The sequence below is a fragment of the Dendrobates tinctorius genome, unplaced genomic scaffold (assembly GCF_039654945.1).
Source record: "Dendrobates tinctorius isolate UK_male_01 unplaced genomic scaffold, ASM3965494v1 ptg000054l, whole genome shotgun sequence".
In the NCBI taxonomy this organism is placed as follows: domain Eukaryota; kingdom Metazoa; phylum Chordata; class Amphibia; order Anura; family Dendrobatidae; genus Dendrobates; species Dendrobates tinctorius.
Genome location: NW_027361722.1, coordinates 3,603,005 through 3,619,633, shown reverse-complemented (window position 1 = coordinate 3,619,633; position 16,629 = coordinate 3,603,005).

The following is a 16,629-nucleotide window of genomic DNA, read 5'->3' as shown; positions in this document are numbered from 1 at the left end:
TACTATATGGAGGACTATGGGGAATGCATTATACTTCAGCTATGGGACTCGATAACTTCTTCATCCCTGGTGAGTATAATGTTTTACTTTTTTTGTGTATACATATAAGAACAGCAGCAGAACGGGAAACATACACCAGGATGAGGCCCAGGATGGAGGACACATAACACGATGGGCTGTGCATTATACTACATGGATGACTATGGGCTGTGCATTACACTGTATGAAGGACTATGGGGGCACATTATACTGTATGGAGGATTATGGAGGGAGCATTATATTATTTGGAGCACTATGGGATGCATTATACTGACATTCTGCATGCCACAGTCCAAAAGAGATCTACAGAACGGAGAGAGAGACTGCAGGGGAACTTAATAGTGTTGGCGTGCTGCCTCATTCCCCTATGTAGCAAACGCTTTTTTCTATGGAGCTAGAAAAGGTACGAAGAAGACCGGCAAAACTGATGAGAGGAATGGAGGAAAGACCAAAAGAACTACCTTTATCTAATCTTCAGAAGAAGGATCTGATAAAAGTGTACAACTGCATAAATGGCCCAGGCAAAATGTATGGACAAAGCCGTTCCATGTAAAATGCCCTCAAAAGACAAGCAGGCACTGCCTCCATCTGGAGAAAGAAATGTTCAATCTCCAGAGGACTCAAGGCTTCTCTACCATAAGAATTCTTAATCAAGGCGTAGCTATTTTTTTTAGAATAAAATCACAAATAATGATATAAATGTGTAAAGTTAGTTTCTGAATGTTTACAATTGGGATCAGGAGAAAAGAATTAGCTCTTTTATAGCAAAAAGGGTCAAGGATCATGGGTGTACGAAAACCCCATTCCTTTTTCCCTTTCCTATTAATTGGTTGAATCTGATGGTCATGTAACTTAATTCTACAATATTAGCTATTTAACTATATGTATAATGTTCCAAAAGGGTAAGGATAATTTTAGGCAATATCAATTTGATCTGTCTAGTTAGTAAAGTACAGTATACACCATACCGGAAGACAACATAGCTATAGACATCATAATGGCCGATCACTGAACTGTCCACAATCCTAGTGTATTGAGCGAAATTCCATTTACCTTTAGCCACAACTAAGCGGAGCTCACAATGTGCATGCAGCGAGCTCCCTCTAGTGGTGACTGTATAAATTTATATGTAGTGAGCTCCCTCTAGTGTTGACTGTATAAATCTGTATGCAGTGAGCTCTCTCTAGTGATGGCTGTATAAATCTGTATGTAGTGAGCTCCATCTAATGGTGACTGTATAAATCTGTATGTAGTGAGCTCCCTCTAGTGGTGAGTGTATAAATTTATATGAAGTGAGCTCCCTCTAGTGGTGACTGTACAAATCTGTATGCAGTGAGCTCGGTTGTGAATTCTCTGGATCTGACTTCTGAGTCAGGGCTCCCTCTGGTGGTTACTGTGGGTAGTGGAGCTGGCCGGGTTGAAAGTCTGCCACCTGACGACGATGATTGGAAATCAGGGGTTACTGACTGGGAGGATATAAGTGAGAAGGCTTCCCTCAGTGGTTGCTGGTAATTAGTTCTTCTTGTGCATCTTGAGGTCTGCTGTCTCCTGCCTGATCCTGCATTTTCAGTTAAGTTGTTCATTTGCTAATCTTTTGCATCTGATCTGGTTTTGCCTCTTTCTGCTTTGCTGTGAGGGTTCAGCATGCGCTCTGCTGGGGCTGTGCTGGACCCGCTCCATATGTTACAGCTTGTCAGTTTGTTCAGTCTCTTTTGCTTTGCTGCCAGTTCACACAAGAATGCTGATATAGTGGGGGAGAGGTCATGAGACCTCAGTGTTTTTTGTACATCAAACGTGTCAGATTTGTTTTTTGGGTTTTTGCGTGATGGAAGACAGTGTCCTATTTAGACAACTTGGACCCCATCATTTCCTCAGTCTATTTTCTGCCTGTGTTTGTACCTCATCTTGTCTCACCGACAATATATGTTTGGGGGCTATCTATTTCTTTGGGGTTCTACTCTGGGGCAGTTTAGATTTCACCTTTCTTGCTTTAGGCTTAATTAGTTCTCCAGCTGTGCCGAGGCATCTAGGGCATCGTAGGTATGCTCCACGGCTACTGTTAGTTGTGTTGTTAGGACTAGGGGTCTGCAATCCGCTAAGCGACCAACCTTTCTGGTTTCCTGGTGGTCTCGCCTATTTCTGCCATCCTCCTCGGTGACCTATTCATAACAGAGCTCTAGTGGTGGCTGTATAAATTTATATGTAGTGAGCTCCTGAGCTCCCTCTAGTGGTGACTGTATAAATCTGTATGTAGTGAGCTCCCTCTAGTGGTGGCTGTATAAATCTGTATGTAGTAAGCTCCCTCTAGTGGTTACTGTATAAATTTAGTGAGCTCCCTCTAGTGGGGACTGTATAAATCTGTATGAAGTGAGCTCCCTCTAGTGGTAGCTGTATAAATCTGTATGTAGTGAGCTCCCTCTAGTGGTGACTGTATAAATCTGTATGTAGTGAGCTGCCCCTTGTGGTGGCTGTGTAAATCTGTATGTAGTGAGCTCCTCCTAGTGGTGACTATATAAATCTGTATGTAGTGAGCTCCATCTAGTGGTGGCTGTATAAATCTGTATGTAGTGAGCTCCCTCTAGTGGTGGCTGTATAAATCTGTATGTAGTGAGCTCCCTCTAGTGGTGGCTGTATATATCTGTATGTAGTGAGCTCCTCCTAGTGGTGGCTGTATAAATCTGTATGTAGTGAGCTTCTCCTAGTGGTGGCTGTATAAATCTGTATGTAGTGAGCTCCCCCTAGTGGTGGCTGTATAAATCTGTATGTAGTGAGCTACTCCTAGTGGTGGCTGTATAAATATGTATCTAGTGAGCTCCTCCTTGGTGGTGACTGTATAAATCTGTATGTAGTGAGCTCCATCTAGTGGTGGCTGTGTAAATCTGTATGTAGTGAGCTCCCTCTAGTGGTGACTGTATAAATCTGTATGTAGTGCGCTCCCTCTAGTGGTGACTGTATACATCTGTATGTAGTGATCTCCCCCTAGTGGTGACTGTGTAAATCTGTATGTAGTGAGCTCCCCTAGTGGTGGCTGTGTAAATCTGTATGTAGTGAGCTCCTCCTAGTGGTGACTGTATAAATTTATATGTAGTGAGCTCCCTCTAGAAGTGAGTGTATAAATCTGTATGTAGTGAGCTCCCTCTAGTGGTGAGTGTATATATTTGCATGTAGTGAGCTCTGCGTAGTGGTGACTGTATTAATCTGTCAGGATTCCTGTTGTCCTTCTACAGTTTGACCACTAGTGGCTGCTATTGTTCACCTTGATATTGTGCTGCAATTCCACTTCTTACCACTGGAGGCTGCTGCTGCTGTATCCTGCAATTGCCCATTACTAAGATGGCAGATTCTGTGCAATCCGTATTGTTTCCTGTTTGGGCCTACTTAAAGCCACATGTGTAAGGAAGGTGACCAGACGGACGGACTAGTCAGAGAGAAGAAGGAAAGGTTTGCACAGTTTAGATAGGTGTCAGTTATTACAGTGGGAAACAGTTAGGAAAGTGTAGTGGACGTGCAATACCTGGGTTGACCATTAGAGGGCAGGGAGGAGTGTGAGCAAAGGACTTGACAGCAGCTTAGGGCTTAGGAAACCATTGGTCATGGGGGGCGGAGTTACAGGGAACCGGGTTTGGTATAAATACTGAGGGAGGGTTCCAGAAAGATCCAGTCCCCAGAGGGAGCTCAAGTGATAGGAGAACTGCGACAGTTTGGGCACTCTGAGGAAAACCAAACCAGGGGGACTGAGGAGAGAGAACGTCAGGGGGTGGTCCTGACAGGAATACCGCAATATAGACGAGACACAGAAGTTATTTTGGTGAGGCACAGAGGTTACGGATACCGTTTTAAGGAAGACGTTGCGACCAGTGAAATTACTGTTGGTGCGGGCCTAAGGCGGCCACAGTGACGGACCTGTCAAAAGTGTCAACAAGAGTGAAGGGACAGGACGTATATACACGTCCCTGGTGAAAGTACGGTGTTCTGTGGAGTTTTGTAACCGGTGAGCCTCAAAGGGAATTACAGAGTGCTGTGAGGCTGTCAGGCGGACAGCGAGCGAATAAACTTGGACCTGTTGTACCCGAAATCGGCCTCTACTTGTCTCTGTTCGTCTCTGCGCGGTATGATGAGGGACCACCCCCCCAGCTCGGCCCGCACCTCTACATTTGGCGTAGTCGGCAGGATCACCGCCACTAATACCCATCTTCTGCGGCAGGCCTGCCTCAAATAATGGAAAGGAACTTGGACTGTGCTGCTTGGAATAAAGACACCTGTGGATTACAAATAACTGACCTGTGGAATATGGATTGTAAGCGCTGTGAAGGATCTGCATGGTCAGCAGAGGATCCGGGGTGGTACCAGGTACTGTGCAGTATGGCGGTGTTGCTTCAGCGCAGAGGAGAGGCCCGGGTGTTTGCAATTGTTCAGAATGGACTGGGACCCCCTACAACGTACCACAAAAGGAAGCAGTCTGTGCCCAGAGACCGACGCTTCCATGTATTGGACCCCGACAGGTGGGTGGAGAGGCCTGCCGACGCCCCACCCCACAGAGGGAGTGACACCAAGGAAAAACTGGGGTGCGGCTGCTTGGCGCCATTTGATTGCTGCCCACCGGTTGGTATTAGATGCTGCGGGTGTCGGGGCATCGGCCGTCTGGAGTGGCAATGGCGGCGAGAGAATGAACTGCGCCAGAAAACGTCATCCTCGGGTCCCTGGGCAAGAAGCGGAGCTGGTGCGGAGCCCGTGCGGAGCCAGAAGGAGCGGCCGCCATTGATACCGGCGGAGAACTTCCCCGTGGAGCTCCTGAGCCTGGAGGCTAGGCCCGCTGAACACCGAGTTGGAGAGCGGAGACTGCGGGAAGAGCTGCGTGGTGACGTGACGGAGGCCGCGGCGCCGGGGAAGGTGAGAGTTCCCCTGGCTCTGCCGGCGGCTTCACAAGTGGCCCCTATCATTCTGCCACAGCACTCAGTCTCCAGCATACCTGAAGGTCTGGCTGCAGAGGGCCCTATGGTATACGCGGAGTTGAGCGAGGCCCCTGCCCCCGTCCCTGAGCCATCCCGCCCGGAGTCACCAGGGTGAAGCTTGTTTGCAGAAGACGCGGCTGCGCTCCCTCAGCCGGAAAAAGCTCCATCACCAGAACCGGCCGTCACTCCGGCTCTGCTGGAAGTTTTGGATGCGGCCTACCCTGCGGCCACGGTTATGCCAGCGTTAGAACCGGCTGCGGCCTGTTTGACAGGCCCTGTGGACCAGCCCTCCGGAAACACGGCTGCTCCCATCCGCCACCCGGCCCCAGTGGCTGCAGGGCCCCAGAAACCATCGGCCGCCTCTGCCCCACACCCTTTCTCGGTAACATCCCGCCCACCGGACTCTGGGACTGGCACGACACCCTCCGTCTGGGTTGCGGAGGTGATAAAACAGAAGAAGATCCGGGAGCGGGAGGTATGGAGCCTGCTTCACTCAAAGGCGGAGGCTGGCATGGCGGTGGAAAGATCCCGGGAACGGCTGGTGTACACCAACATGGACAGGGGGTACGGTTTTATTCGTGACCAGTCTGGCCAAAAAGTGTATGTGAATGTAGCCTCCATACGTCATGGCCGGGCCCTGAAAGAAGGGGACTCCATCTCCTACTATAAAGAATACTGCCCCTGCGGATATTATGCGGTGGCAGTACTGGCGGAGCCTGAGGAAAGCGAACCCCCGTGAAAAGGACTTGTATGGACACTCTTGGTTTCCCCAGGAGTTCCACGGCTGTGGAGCTCTACCCTCTGACCACTGAGAGTGGGATAGACTGTCAGGAGTTCGATGCATCGTTGTGCAGGTCCTATGGACAGCTACGTTGAGAAAGAATTTTGTTGTCGTTATCTGTTATTTTGTTTTTTCGTTCTCTTTGCTGTGTCTCTTTTAAAAAAAAATGTGTGAAAATATGTTTGCCTGACAGAGTGGGGATACGAAGAAGCGAGAGAGTGTCCAGGTCCAAGGAAGGGGGAGGAGAACCTGTAATGTTTTACTGTTGTAAGTTGATTTTGAAGCAATAAGAAAATGAAAAAAATAAAAATGGGGTACTTGTGGTATTGTAAAGTTGTTTTGTTATACAAAAGGCACAAGTAAATGCAACAGGTCCGGGTAAGGGAAGGTCTGTGGGACTAAAGGAAAGTGTGAGATCCGGAAGGGGTCTATGAGTTGAGAAGGTCTGGGAGACCAAGACGCCGACCATGACATGTAACTGAAAGAAAAGTAAAAGAGATGGAAGACGTGAGAGAGACAGATGTCCTAGGTCAGGTCCCCAACACCACGGACATCCCGGAAGGAGGAAGGCGGGCGCTGATAATCTGGTAGGTGTGAGACCTCGATCATGGCGTACCGAATAGTGGAAGGTGACAGCAGGGGAGAGTAGGGGAAGGTACATACCATAGAGAGAATATGGGTGTCTGTTATGAATGAGTCACCGAGGAGGAAAAAACAAAAAGCAAGCTAAGCCCAGAAAACCAGAGAGGTTGGAAACTAGCGGAATGCAGACCCCTGATCCTATCCACACAACTAGCAGTAGCCGTGGAGCGTGCCTACGGTGGTCCTAGATGCCTCGTCACAGCCGGAGAGCTAAATAAGCCTAAAGAAAGAAAGGGGAAATCTAAACTGCCCCAGAGCAGACCCCAAAGCAATAGACAGCCCCCAACATGTATTGTCGGTGAAACAAGATGAAAACACAAACACAGATAGAAAGATAGGCTGAGCAAACGATGGGGCCCTCACTATCTAGAAAGGACAGGAAAGAAAAGCTGCTGTCTTCAATCGCGCAAAAAACCCTGCCAAAAAATGTCCAACACGTCTGATAGAAAAAAGCCCTGAAGTCGCTAGACTTCAATTCCCTATATCAGCACTCGGGTATATTCTGAAGACAGAGCAAAAGAGATCAACTGATCAGAGACAAAATGGGAATTCAGCCCAGTCCCAGCCAGGGCTGGCTGAACACAAAAACTAAGTAAACAGACAAAAACTCATATGAACAATAGCAGAGAAAACTTAGCTTTAAGAAGGCAGGAACCAAACTGGAAACCAGAAGCCACAGTCAGGAGAAATCACCAGCAAGAAACTAGGGAGTCGGCTGCCTTAAATCCAATCAGAAACTCCTGATGTCCAATCGCAGTCCTCTTCCTCAGGTGGCCGGTCTCTGCCATTTAGATCAGCTTCATTACCTCCCTTCACCAACAGAGGGAGTCCAGATAGAGAACTCACTACTCTGTCAGCACAGCCAGCTCCATAACCCTCACCAGAAGCCAGAGGCAAACCCGAAAATGAGCTCACAACAGTACCCCCCTTTGAGGAGGGGTCACCGAACCCTCATCCACGCCACCGGGTCGATCAGGATGGGCCCGATGAAAAGCACGAACCAATCTATTGGCATGAATATCAGAGGCAGAGAGCCAAGAATTGTCCTCCTGGCCATAACCCTTCCACTTGACCAAATACTGGAGTCTCCGTCTAGCCAGACGAGAATCCAGTATTTTCTCTACCTCATATTCCACATTACCTTCAACCAATACAGGGTCAGGAGGTGCCGCCATAGGAACCACTTGCTCAACATATCTCTTCAACAGCGACTTATGAAACACGTTATGGATCTTACATATAACAGGAAGAGCTAATCGAAAAGAGACCGGATTAAGAAGCTCCAAAATCTTGTAAGGTCCAATAAATCTAGGTTTAAACTTTGGAGAAGCCACCTTCATAGAGATATTCTTTGATGACAACCAAACCATATCACCCACTTTAAACCGGGGACCAATGGTCCTATGCGGGTTAGAAAACCGCTGGGCCTTTTCCTGGGAGAGAGACAACTTATCCACCACTTGGTCCCAGATCTGGTGCATTCTCTCCACCACAGTGTCAACACCTGGGCAGGCTGAAGACTCCACCTGCCCTGAAGAGAATCGAGGATGAAACCCAAAGTTACAGAAAAATGGGCGACATCAAGGTGGCAGAACTAGCTCTATTATTTAAAGCGAATTCGGCCAAGGGCAAAAATGAAACCCAATCATCCTCATCAGCAGATATAAAACATCTCAAATAGGACTCCAAAGTCTGGTTTGTTCTCTCCGTCTGCCCATTGGTCTGAGGGTGAAACGCAGAGGAGAAGGACAACTGAATTCCCTGCCCGGAACAAAAGGCTTTCCAGAATCTGGAAACAAACTGAACTCCTCTGTCCGATACAATGTTCTCAGGAATCCCATGCAACCGAACCACCTGTTGTAAAAAAAGGGCACCAACTCTGAGGAAGATGGCAACTTTGGGAGTGGTACAAGATGGACCATCTTAGAGAATCTATCACAAATCACCCAGATAACAATCATTCTCTGAGAGACAGGAAGATCAGAAATAAAATCCATTGAAATATGGGTCCATGGCCTCTTAGGCACCGGCAAGGGCATCAACAACCCACTAGAGCGAGAACAGGGTTTAGACCGGGAACAAGTCCCACAGGACTGCACAAAATTCCTGACATCACGAGACAAGGTAGGCCACCAAAAAGACCGACTCACCAAATCTCGGGTACCAAAAATACCTGGATGACCAGCCAATGCGGAGCAATGAACTTCAGACATCACTCTCTTCCTCCACTGGTCAGGAACATACAATTTTCCCACAGGACAATGCTCAGGTTTGTCTTCTTGGAATTCTTCCAAATCGGGCGAGATGGCAGAAAGAACTACCCCCTCACATAGGATGGTAGTAGGCTTGGTCACAATAGGAGAATCAGCAAAGAAACTCTTAGAAAGGGCGTCTGCCTTAACATTCTTAGTGCCTGGAAGAAAGGAGACCACAAAATCAAAACGCGTAAAAAATAAGGCCCACCTAGCCTGTCTATGATTCAAGCGTTTGGGCGACTCAAGGTAAATCAAATTCTTGTGGTCAGTGAGGACCACAACTTGATGTCTAGCTCCCTCCAACCAATGTCTCCACTCCTCAAATGTCCATTTCATGGCTAACAATTCCCGATTCCCCACATCATAGTTGCGTTCAGATGGGGAGAACTTTCGGGAAAAGAAGGCACAGGGATTCATTTTCGATGTCACCGGATCTTTTTGGGACAAAACAGCTCCTGCACCAATCTCTGAAGCATCTACCTCCACCTGAAAAGGAAGTGAGACATCAGGTTGCCGCAAAACCGGAGCAGAAGTGAACCTCCGCTTCAGCTCCTGAAAGGCCGAAACTACCTCTGAAGACCAATTCAGCACATCAGCACCCTTCTTAGTTAAATCACTCAGTGGTTTAGCAATACCAGAAAAATTAGCTATAAATTTACGATAAAAATTAGCAAAACCCAAAAACTTCTGGAGAGCCTTCAAAGAAGTGGGTTGAACCCAATCATAAATGGTCTGTACCTTGGCCGGGTCCATTTCAATAGCTGACGGAGACAAAATAAATCCCAAAAATGAAATCCTCTGTACACCAAAAAGGCACTTTGATCCCTTAACATACAAGGAATTCTCCCTCAAAATCCGGAACACAGTCCGAACATGTTCCACATGAGAATCCCAATCCCTGGAAAAGATCAAAATATCATCCAGATAGATGATCAAAAACTTATCCACAAAGTCCCGGAAAATATAATTCATGAAGGATTGGAAAACAGAAGGGGCATTAGTGAGCCCAAAAGGCATCACCAGGTACTCAAAATGTCCCTCCGTAGTATTAAACGCCGTCTTCCATTCATCCCCATGCTTGATGCGAATAAGATTATACGCCCCCCTGAGGTCAAGCTTAGTAAACCAGCAAGCACCTTTAACTCTGGAGAATAAATCAGAAATCAGGGATAACGGATACTGATATTTAACCGTAATTTTGTTGAGGGAACGATAGTCAATACAAGGCCTTGACAGCAACCCAGCAGGGCGTCGGCAGCCTTATATCCACTCAGAGATTCCGGATGTCCAATCACACTCCACCTGATCCGATGACAGGTCTCTCCCATCCAGATCAGTTTTACTACCTCCCTTCACCAGCAGAGGGAGTTCATCGGACATCAGAGGTGAAGGAGAAAATGAGCTCATAACAGTACCTCCCCCTTTATGAAACCCATAGTTACAAAAAAGATGACATCAAAGTGGCAGAACTAGCTCTATTATTTAAAGCAAATTCGGCCAAGGGCAAAAATGAAACCCAATCATCCTGATCAGCAGAAATAAAACATCTCAAATAAGACTCCAAAGTCTGGTTTGTTCTCTCCGTCTGCCCATTGGTCTGAGGGTGAAACGCAGAGGAGAAGGACAACTGAATTCCCAGCTTGGAACAAAAAGTCCTCCAAAATCTAGAAACAAACTGAACTCCTCTTTTGGATACAATGTTCTCAGGAATCCCATGCAAGCGAACCACCTGCTGCAAAAACAAGGGCACCAACTCAGAGGAAGATGGCAACTTAGGGAGTGGTACAAGATGGACCATCTTAGAGAATCTATCGCAAATCACCCAAATAACAGTCGTTCTCTGAGAGGCAGGCATATCAGAAATGAAATCCATTGAAATATGGGTCCATGGCCTCCTGGGCACCGGCAAAGGCATCAACAACCCACTAGAACGAGAGCAAGGTTTAGACCGGGAGCAAGTCCCACAGGACTGCACAAAATTCCTGACATCACGAGACAAGGCGGGCCACCAAAAAGACCGACTCACCAAATCTCTAGTACCAAAAATACCTGGATGACCAGCCAATGCGGAGCAATGAACTTCAGACATTACTCTCTTCCTCCACTGGTCAGGAACATACAATTTTCCAATGGGACAACGCTCAGGTTTGTCCTCCTGAAACTCTTCCAGAGCACGTCTCAAATCAGGCGAGATGGCAGAAAGAACTACCCCTCACCTAATATGACCCTTCTCCAACGACTCCTTAACATAAGATCGCATAGCCTCGTGCTCGGGTACAGATAAATTGAAAAGTCGACCCTTGGGAAATTTACACTCAGGGCTCAACTCAATTGCACAATCATAACTCCTATGAGGAGGCAAAGACGCAGACTTATTCTCACTAAATACATCATAAAAATCAGCCAAATAGTCAGGAACATCATGCGACTGGGGAGAGGTGGAGAAGAAAGGAGCGTCACCAATAGCACACCGACAACCCCAACTCACCACAGACACAGATTTCCAATCCAAAACTGGATTATGAATTTACAACCAGGGAAATCCCAGAACAATGGTATCATGCAAATTATGCAACACCAAAAATCTGCAATTCTCTTGATGGTCTGGGGCGACCCGCATTACCACCTGGGTCCAAAACTGAGGTTTATTCTTCGCCAAAGGAGTAGCATCAATACCCCTCAAAGGAATAGGTGTCCGCAGAGGTGTCATAGGAAAACCACAACGTTTAGCAAAATCCAAGTCCATCAGATTCAAGGCCGCTCCTGAATCCACAAAAGCCTTCGTGGAAAATGTGGATAAGCAGCAGATCAGAGTAATTGCCAAAAGAAACTTAGGTTGTACACCACCCACAGCAAATGTGTGCGCAAAACGTTTCTCTCGTTTAGGGCAGACAGAAATAACATGAGAGGCATCTGCACAGAGAAAACACAGCTTATTACACCTTCTAAACTCCTGACGTTGCGCCCTAGACAAAACTCTATCACATTGCATAGTGTTATGAATGAGTCACCGGAGGAGGAAAAAACAAAAATCCAGAAAACCGAGAGGTTGGTAGCTAGCGGATTGCAGACCCCTGATCCTATACACCACAACTAACAGTAGCCGTGGGGGGTTCCTACAGTGGTCCTAGACCCCTCGATCACATCCGGAGAGCTAAATAAACCTAAAGAAAGAAAGGGGAAATCTAAACTGCCCCAGAGCAGACCCCAAAGCAATAGGCAGCCCCCAACATGTATTGACGGTGAAATCAGAAGAAAACACAGACAGAAAGATAGGCTGTGCAAACGATGGGGCCCTCACTAACTAGATAGGACAGGACAGAAAAGCTGCTGTATGCAATCACGCAAAAAACCCTGCCAAAAATAATGTCCAACACGACTGATAGAAAAAGGCCCTGAAGTCACTAGACTTCAATTCCCTATATCAGCACTCGGGTATATTCTGAAGACAGAGCAAAAGAGATCAACTGATCATAGACAAAATGGGGATTCAGCCCAGTCCCAGCCAGGGCTGGCTGAACACAAAAACTAAGTAAACAGACAAAAACTCATATGAACAACAAAAGAGCAAAACTTAGTTTTAAGAAGGCAGGAACCAAACTGGAAACCAGAAGCCACAGTCAGGAGAAATCACCAGCAAGAAACTAGGGAGTCGGCTGCCTTAAATCCAATCAGAAACTCCTGATGTTCAATCGCAGTCCTCTTCCTCAGGTGGCCGGTCTCTGCCATTTAGATCAGCTTCATTACCTCCCTTCACCAACAGAGGGAGTCGAGATAGAGAACTCACTACTCCTCTGTCAGCACAGCCGGCTCCATAACCCTCACCAGAAGCCAGAGGCAAACCCGAAAATGAGCTCACAACAGGTGTACCTAGCCCAATTTGAAAGATGTTGTCATGTGGCGTGCGCGTTGGTGAGTAGCAGTAGGCTGCTCAGAGCATGGTGCTCCCAGTATGGTTCGGCCCCCGCAGGAAGTGGGTTTGGCCCAACAGCTGGTCCGACAACAGAATGTAGGTGAAGCTTCAGAACGACGAAGGCAGGGATGACGATTGTCAAGGATGACAATGGACAAAGGAAGGGGGAGTGTAGGGAAGGTGACCAGACGGACGGACTAGTCAGAGAGAAGAAGGAAAGGTTTGCACAGTGTAGGTAGGTGTCAGTTATTACAGTGGGAAACAGCTAGGAAAGTGTAGTGGACGTGCAATACCTGGGTTGACCATTAGAGTGCAGGGAGGAGTGTGAACAAAGGACTTGACAGCAGCTTAGGGCTTAGGAAACCGTTGGTCATGGGGTGCGGAGTTACAGGGAACAGGTTTGATATAAATACTGAGGGAGGGTTCCAGAAAGTTCCAGTCCCCATGGGGAGCTCAAGTGATAGGAAAACTGCGACAGTTTGGGCACTCTGAGGAAAACCAAAGCAGGGGGGACTGAGGAGAGAGAACGTCAGGGGGTGGTCCTGACAGGAATACTGCAATATAGACGAGACACAGAAGTTATTTTGGCGAGGCACAGAGGTTACGGATACCGTTTTAAGGAAGACGTTGCGACCAGTGAAATTACTGTTGGTACGGGCCTAAGGCGGCCACAGTGACGGACCTGTCAAAAGCGTCAACAAGAGTGAAGGGACGGGACGTATATACACGTCCCTAGTGAAAGTATGGTGTTCTGTGGAGTATTGTAACCAGTGAGCCTCGAAGGGAATTGCAGAGTGCTGTGAGGCTGTCAGGCGGACAGCGAGCGAATAAACTTGGACCTGTTGTACCCGAAAATGGCCTCTACTTGTCTCTGTTCGTCTCTGCGCGGTATGATGAGGGACCACCCCCCCAGCTCGGCCGGCACCTCTACACATGCATCCCTCACTCGCTGCTTGAGTATTGTCTACCTGTTTGGTGTGGTTCAGTCTCCTGCCCCTTGTTCTGAGTACTCTCTTACCCACAGTGTTCCCACTTCTCTACGGATTGTCGCTACTAGTGATGAGTGAACAGTGAGATATTTGGATTTGGGGAAATCGACACATAAGATGCCTGCATTCCTCTCTGACTCACACATGGTATCTGAGAATAATGTTGTCTGACTATTGCGCTGATTTTATGGATTTTTAAGAAGCCCTACCAAAGCAAACCTACATTTTTTAAAGGATAAAATGCTAAGAAACTTTATTTCCTTCATAGTTACATGTATACAACGTAAAATAAAAATGAAAAAAAAAAATGTTCACACGGAGCGTTTTGGCTTTAGTTTTTCCTTTTTCATCTGTCTCCTACATTTGGGAGGTCCGTCCCTCATGCCAAATAGGTAGCCAGATAGTGGAATCCATTTTCCCCGTCCCTTTACAATGCCAGATAAAACATGCCCATTTGGATTTTGGGCTTCCCCCCCAACACCGCCATGTCATTATGTGGTCCTCGCTTCACTTTTTCAGAGGGCCACCAGGTGCCGTGAAACCTGCGTTTTGTGAGCTCCACAGTTCATTTTTGCCTCCGGATCCCAGTGGAGCCACTGTCATGGCGGGAGAAGCCACTGTAAGGTGAATATCATGCTGGAGTTGGGGGAGCTGTGTGATCAATGTCAGGAAATTGGATTCTACCGGACACCAGAAGCATTAGAATTAGATTCTGAATCCAGTGTAACAAGCGAGGGCCGGTATTGTGCTCAGTCTGTCAGGCCTGAGACCTATGTCAGGAAAATGTACAAGCCTCATGTTACTTGGAAGCAGCCTCCTCAAGGGAATGAGCCAGGAGAACCATTGACCAATCTTCACAAGACCAAGCTCTTCTTCTGGAAACTACCCAACCAGGCAGAATGGATCTTTTTCATGGTTTTCAGCAACAATGGAGTAATTCCAGGATATGTCCCAGAGAGTGACGAGGTCTGTGGAGTGTATTACTCAGGTGACGGGCCGTGCTACAGAGCTCAGGTAAAGGCCTTAGCGTGGCAATGACCATGGTCCAATATGTGTAAGACTGCGGCCTGAATAGGTCTGTGGAGCGTATTAACCACCATTTTTTTAGGAGCCAAATTTAGAAAATTTAAGGGAAGCGACAGTTTAATAAAATGACACAAGTCTCATTTAGGAGCCTGGGAAAGCCAGGAATGGTCTTTGTCCAGCACCGGACAATGTAAAGTGCTAATGAATATGTATGCCCTATCCAACAATTCATGAACACACATATATGCTGACAAGGGACAACTGAACGCTGCGCTGGGACAATGGACTGGACGTGGTTGGTGACTGTTGTGTCTGTGCAGCTGCAGGTTGTGGACAGGAGACATCAGCGCCTCCTTCCTGGACAGCAGATTGGGAAGGACGTAACACAGGGGAAGGGCCAGTGGTTTCACCGTCAGTCACAGAATTTGTACCCAGGCGTTCCGCCCACCTACTGGGGTGCTGTGTATATGAGCAGTATATGGTGTATTGTTATGATTGAGTCACCGTAGGAGGCAGACACAAAAATAGAAGCTACGTCCAGAAAACCAGAGAAGTTGGCAACTATCAGATTGCAGACCCCTGAACCTATCAACACAACTAGCAGTAGCCGTGGGGGGTTCCTACGGTGCCCTAGACCCCTCGATCACAGCCAGAGAGCTAAATAGCCTAAAGACAGAAAAGGAAATCTAAACTGCCCCAGACCAGACCCCAAAGTAAAAGGCAGCCCCCAACATATAATGACGGTGAAGCAAGATGAAAAAACACTCACACAGATAGAAAGATAGGCTGAGCAAACGATGGGGCCCAAGCTAACTAAACAGAACAGGAAAGGAAGGTTGCTTTCTGCAATCTGCCAAAACCCTATCAAAGACATAAGCCAACAAGCTGATATGGAAAAAGACCCTGAAGCAGCTAGGCTTCAAAAACTAAATCAGCACTCAGGTATTTTCAGAAGACAGAGCTAAAGGAATTCAGCTCACCCCAGCAGGGAATGGCAGAAATCCAGAAAAACAAAGCAAAACAAAGTCAAAGCACAAATGCAAAAAGCCGAGCAGAAAACTTAGCTTTAGAAGAGCAGGAATTCAGACTGGTCTCCAGGGATCCCACAGAGAAATCACCCGCAGGGCAGAAGGGCGTTGGCAGCCTTATATCCAGTCAGTAACTCCACTCAGCCAGTCATCATCATTAGGCTCAGGTGTTTGATAATCAGGCTCACTACCTTTCTTTATCAGAAGAGGGAGTTCCTCGGGCCTCAGTAGTGAAGGGGAAAATGAACTCACAACAGTACCTCCCCCTTGAGGAGGGGTCACCGAACCCTCAACCACGCCACCAGGGCGATCAGGGTGAGCCCGATGAAAGGCACGCACCAATCTTTTGGCATGAATATCAGAGGCAGAGACCCAGGAATTATCCTCCTGACCATAACCCTTCCACTTAACCAAACACTGGAGTCTCCATCTAGCCAGATGGGAATCCAGTACTTTCTCTACCTTATATTCCATGTTACCTTCAAACAATACAGGGTCTGGAGGTGCCACCCCCGGAACAACAGGTTCAACAAACCTTTTCAACAAAGATTTATGGAACACATTATGGATTTTAAATGTGACAGGAAGAGCCAAACAAAAAGAGACTGGATTAATAATCTCCAAAATCTTGTAAGGTCCAATAAATCTAGGCTTAAACTTAGGAGAAGCCACCTTCATAGCAATATTTTTTGATGATAACCACACCATATCACCAACCTTAAACTGGGGACCAATGGTCCTATGTCAGTTGGAAAACCGCTGGGCCTTTTCCTGGGAGAGAGATAACTTATCCACCACTTGGTCCCAGATCTGGTGCATTCTCTCCACCACAGTGTCAACACCTGGGCAGGCAGAGGGCTCCACCTGCCCTGAAGAAAATCGAGGATGAAACCCAAAGTTACAAAAAAAAAGGTGACATCAAAGTGGCAGAACTAGCTCTATTATTTAAAGCAAATTCGGCCAAGGGCAAAAATGAAACCCAATCATCCTGATCAGCGGAAATA